Source organism: Mustela nigripes, chromosome 8 (genome assembly GCF_022355385.1).
Source record: "Mustela nigripes isolate SB6536 chromosome 8, MUSNIG.SB6536, whole genome shotgun sequence".
NCBI lineage: Eukaryota > Metazoa > Chordata > Mammalia > Carnivora > Mustelidae > Mustela > Mustela nigripes.
This window is the reverse complement of record NC_081564.1, coordinates 41,802,698-41,808,862: the sequence shown is the minus strand read 5'-3', so window position 1 is coordinate 41,808,862 and position 6,165 is coordinate 41,802,698.

The following is a 6,165-nucleotide window of genomic DNA, read 5'->3' as shown; positions in this document are numbered from 1 at the left end:
AAAAAAAAAAAAAAAAAAAAGATGTTATTTATTTGTTTGAGAGAGAGACAAATAGCAAGAGACAGCATGAGTGGGGAGGAGAGGGAGAAACAGACTCCCACTGAGCAGGGACCCTGACTCGAAGCTCGATCCCAGGACCCTGAGATCATGACCTGGGCTGAAGGCAGATGCTTAACCAACTGAGCCACCCAGGTACTCCACATCCAGCATATTCTTGTGAACATTCTCAAGAAGCAAATCTAATTCCATTGAGACTGGGGTTAATTAATTTTTGGAAATCGCTTCAAGTTACTTGTACTCAAGTCTGATAACAGACTTGAAAAGTCTGGAAAGGCTGAATATTATCATTTAAGGATTAAAGCAGTAGATGCCACTGAAATGATAAGCCTAATTTCTTGGAATGGTATGTAAACTGGCTTTGAAGGTACTTGCAAAAGAGAAGCATTGGAAAGGTGATGACTGATGAAGACATCGTTGGAGTAAGTCTCTAATCACCAAGGCAACACAGTATTTTGAAGGAACAACACACATTGGGACATGCACATCTGGTGTTACTATGATTTTCAAAGTTATACATTACACAAATACATTCTTTGCTTTATAAAAGAATTGTTCTTGCATTTATTAAGAAATAGAGGGGGGAGGAAGGTACAAAATAGAAGATCTCCATGCACTTAGGAAATAATGTATATAAGGTGCTCTGACCCATAGCAGACCAATAAAGGGAAGATATTAAGAATAATAATAATAAATGAAGTGTATCAAAAAAGAGAAAGTAAACAAAGAAAGACATCCTTCTCACATACAGACTACATTGACCTTAGAAAAAAAATGCCATCTAAAATCCTGATGTCTACTGATCCAACATTCACCAGCCAGGATGACTGAGAGGAGGTTTGGGGGACCCAGTGAAGGGGGAAATATTTTTAAGTTTTATGGCCCCTTAGAAAGGGTAGGGTTGCAATTTCTGTTGGCCTCCCTGCTCTCTAGCTACCTCTTCCATCATACAGAGTTTGTGAGCCTGAGACCCAGGGGCAGAATCTGGCTTGTATGAACACACTTGGCAGTGGTGTGAGAGCTGCCTGCAGCTGTGTGGGTGAACCTTCGCGAGCGCCCAGCCAGCAAGCAAGGGAGGAGGAAACCCGGCCAGGACTCGCTCGTTAAGCCAGCAGCACGGGGAGCAACTGCTCAGGGGGACCTTTTTACTTGGCACGTTGGCACTGGGGTTTTGGTCCTGCTCTATCTGCCCAGAGGGGTGCTTTTATTTTCTAATTTATACACGACATTGTATACATTACCCATGGTCCTGCCATTACAATGTTTTTCTGTTTTGTTTTGTTTTTTTCAATTGAGTGAGTTTGCCAAGTTTGAAAAGTCAGGAATCTCAGGCAAGAATCTGTATTTCTAGCTTCTTTTGGAAACCTGGATGTTCTTTTTACTGTAGGTCCACAATTGCTTCACGACAGCCATTTACCTGGGGCCAAATGGCCACTTCTCCTTTCAGACCTGGTAGCAGCTGCTTCTCTGAAAAGAAAACCTACGAGCTTGTTGGGTTCCCCCGCTTCAGGTGGAGACTATCTTGGGACGAATAGGGCTGACTTCTGGCCGGTGGCATAGATTCCTCCAGAGGGCAGCACTGGAGCGCATATGAGCGACAGGTGAAGGGTGAGATCCTCTAGGCTAGAGACATTCCTCTTCTGGCTGCTCCTGCCCACTTCTCTGGAGGGCCAGAAAAGCCCCTCTGAGATCAGGCAGGACAAACTCAGTGGATGTCCAGCCTCTTGGAAGGCAGAACAAAGCCACTTCCTGTCCTTGCCCAGGAACGTGGAAATGCTGGTGGCTCCTTCAGAGGCTGCCTGCAAAGCTCAGGTGATCTCTTGGGCTATACTAACCCATTTCTTGTCTTTGTCAAAACAGCCAGCAGTGTGAACACAGGGAGACAGCCCAGCCCTACAAAACCATTGGTGGGGGGTGGGGAGGGTGGGGAAGCCAGACAGAAAATGAATCACTGTGAGAGGGATGTGTGATGAATGCTCGGACAGTTCATGGAACTCTCCGCGCAGTTCTGCAGAATTCAGCATTGGTGGAAGCGTGGAGGAGCCGCCTGTTGTCCATCCATGTGCCTAATGGGCCCTGGTTACTGGTGAAAATGAGACAAAGAGCTGCATACACTATTTAGGGCTAGATTAAGCTGATTACCCCAGCTTAGCCTACTTCCAACGTATAGATCTCACCAGTGCTCTCTTATCTGTTTTTTCTTTCCCAGGGACTCTTCTTTGGACATTGAAAACAGAAATCCTAATAAGACCATTTTTTTACCTGTCTCATTCAAGAACAAGATTTTCAAACTCCCCCAAGATGGATGAAACCCCTCAGTCCCAAACTGTGACCGTGACCAGAAATATGCAGCAGCATATTACTTACTCAGAGAGATGAGATGCTGTTACCTAATAAAAATGTCATAAATATAGAATGATGAACTACCATGGGAAATGCATTGATGGAGAAGGACACATTGGAATGCGGGATAGTAAAAATCACTTAAACTTTGTGTGACCTCGAAGAAAGTCATGGTGGTATGTTTTGCCGTGTCCCTCAGATAGCATTTTGAGATACGGCTGTTTTCCACATCTTACTTTCTCATCAGCTGAACTTAGACTCTTCCTGAGGCTTCTTCCTTGGACAGCGTGGTGTCCCTCTTGCGTCCAAAGGGTTGTCAAGTTTCTCTCTGTACTCAATAACCCTTAGGCAGGATCAGTTAATGAGACCATGAATTCCATGGAAGCATCTTGTTTGTAGCAATGGGGACAGAAGTGCCTCTCTTTGATAATTTAGAACAGTGGTGAGCAGAGGGTCAGATCTCCCTGGGGTAGTGTCGCAAGCTGAGAAGGTGGCTGTGGCACTGCGTTCCTCTATGGTTTCCTACAGCTGTTCCAGATTTTCCATGGGCTCACCTTTAAATTAAAAGAATTTCTGCACTTTCAAGAATTTGAAAACAAAGCCATGTGTGAGAATATGAGATCCACTCATATGCCCTTGTAAGAAATAGGTTGCATTCCTTTTTCTGCGCTTAAAAAAAAAAAAAAAACCCTCCTTTTATTTTCCAGAATGCCATTTATGTAAATGATCCCAAATTAATCTTTAGCATGTGCCCATATTGTTTTGATTTATTAAGCTTTAAAAATATGCCCATTGTTCCCTTTTAGCGGCTTTTGGCAACTATTTCAGAAATTGAAATATATGAGCAAATTAGTAAAGTGAGTGGAATTACCAAGCACCATTCAACAAGCACTAAAGGTACAAATACACAAAAAGCATCATTATAGATCTTATAATGTTATATCAGGTTTCTTATTTAACTTCATTTTTAATTAGCAAAATACAATGAAATTACACAGAGAGAAGCAAAATAGTATCATTACTAGAATGGTATTTTTACATGTCTTTAAGTGATTTTGGTTTTATTTCTAAGGCAATTACATGATGCAGTGGAAAAAACAAAGAGATTTTTGTGACATTGGGCAAATTACTTAATATCTGTGACCCCTGTGTGTAAATGAGGTTGGATGACACTCATATCATAGGGTTGAAAGGATTAAATGAGGTTCTATGTAAAATGTCTAACAGGGAGCCTGGCACTGTGTAACCAGTAAAGGCAACTCTTCGTTTTTCTCCTCAGGTGATGGCGACTTAAGCAGCTTAAGTAAATTTTTTAAAACTTTCAAAACAGTTGACTTTCCAATTATTTAAATTATTTCCTTTTAGCACCCAAAATGTCAGTGACTGCCATAATCATAAAAATTAATAATGATTTAAATCATAAGTGTTAACTAAATTATTTCCCTTAACATCACATCACATAGGCAAATCTTGATTTGGGGGACTGATTTAATCTATTCATCTTAGCAAACTGTTGTTTGACCTGTTATCATTTGCATGCTATTACTGTTCTCAGCAGTTGGATCTTTTTTATTATTATTTGCTTCAGAAGCATTCACCTTTCCCACCAAAATTCAAAGCAATCCACTTGCCAGTTTTTCTTCTAAAATCTCTCATAAGTTATAAGTACTATATATTGGCTAAATATTTCCTGTACTTACATAAAGGATACATAAATTGGTAACTATATGATGTTTTCACTAATAAAATAAGTTTATCTTGTTCAAGAACCAGGCAGTTTTATGGCGTATCAAGTTTCTGTAGTTCAGCCAAAAGTTTGAACAAGCTAGACTTGCTGCAAAAAGTTAAGTTGTTCTCAACCATTTCCTCACTTAGCAGATACAGAGATCAGAAATGGCCATGGGTACAAGAGCTGCCTGTGTATATCCCTCCTGCAGATAGCTAGAACAAGGGCTTGCAGTTTACAGCGAAGGCTGGCAAAGTGTTTAGAAATACACCCGGAAACCAGTGCAAAGAAAGGTTTGTCAATTCTATGAATATGCTACCATACATGATTTTACACCTGAGGACCCGATTAGATCAAGCTGTTTTGCAAGGTTTGAGGTTAAGAGAATACAGGCAGTGTAGGGTTTTTCTTAGAACTTCTTGACTAGTTTTTAGGACTTGACTAATTCTTAGGACTTCTTGACTAGTTCATCAGTGAACTGTCAAAGAGCTACAGTAGCTTGAGTCATCTTTGAATAACACCTCTTAGAGAAATTCTATCAGGAGGGATCACACTCTCTATTTTTCGATTGACCCTAATTGTAGGGTACCCAACTGTCCCAGTTGACATGGGACTGAGGGTTCCTCAAGCTGAAGGTTTTCAGTGCTAAAACTGGGACAGTACCAAGCAAACAAGGGCAGCTGGTCACCCTACCTGATGGCCCCCCAGGTATCATCAGAGTATCTGGATTACTCCCTGTCTCAAAAACCTACCTGACCCTATATGGTCAACAAGTTTTTAGTCATTGCCTCCTCGAGCCAGGACCCAGAGGCAATGTTGTGCAATTAGTAGACAAGCATCACTAATTGAAATATTTTGTAATTCTAATGCTTTGGATCTTAGGCTGATAGTCTCACATGGGTACTTTTATTTCCAGGTTTATGTTGCCTTGGGGGTTATTAGATTGAACTCAGCAAAGCAGGATGACCAAAATTAACTCTTCTAGTAGATTCTGTCCTGTTCATACTATTGTCATCTAAGTTAGATAGGATATCAAGAAACATTTTTTAAGGGCGCCTGGGTGGCTCAGTGGGTTAAGCCGCTGCCTTCGGCTCAGGTCATGATCTCAGGGTCGTGGGATTGAGTCCCGCATCGGGCTCTCTGCTCAGCAGGGAGCCTGCTTCCTTCTCTCTCTCTCTCTGCCTGCCTCTCAGTGTACTTGTGATTTCTCTCTGTCAAATAAATAAATAAAATCTTAAAAAAAAAAAAAAACTTTTTTAAAATTCTGTGTGGAAATGAATGAAAATGGGTCAAAAATTGAAAGTAATTATCTTGCCAGCCTTCCTGCCTACCTTCCTACAAATATTCAATTAAATGTAGTATACACCCTAATATTACAGTTTACATCCTCAAGAATTAACTGAATGATCATTCTGAACCAAGCCCTGTGCTGGGTTCTGGGGATACAATGATGAATGAGAAACGGTCCTGCCCTCAGGAATCATCCACCTACAGGGGAGATGAACATATGTGTTGGTTGGCCTTTGTTTGCCACCCTCTCCACAGATCCATTCTCTATGTTTCTCTGCCTCCCTCAATGTCCCCAGAATTCAGTCTCTAGGAACTATGTCTCAGAGGCACCCTAGAGCTTCATGGCTTTGGGCTGAGTTCAGCGAATGGAGGACATTGTTTTGGTGTGACTGCTCTGGCTGTTCCCTATATTCCAATTCTCTTCTCCAAAGTTCTAACACTCACTGAGGTCCTGTATCCAGTGATCCATTTCCTTAGCTCTGCCCACTTCTGCAAATGGCCCCTTCATAAAATTATTCTTACGATTTCATCTGAGTGTACCTTCTGTTTCCTGTTTCCAGACCTTGACCGGTTTGATATGTAAACCCTTGCAATAAAGGAGGGCGTGTGCATTAATAGAGGTATATTAATGGAGAATGGTATAGAAAAGCAGGGCCTTATCAAGAATGTCCTAAGAATGGAAATAAGTAAATGCATCTTGATCTTGAACATTGAAGAATAAGTAAAAAGTGGAAGAAAGACCTGGAAGG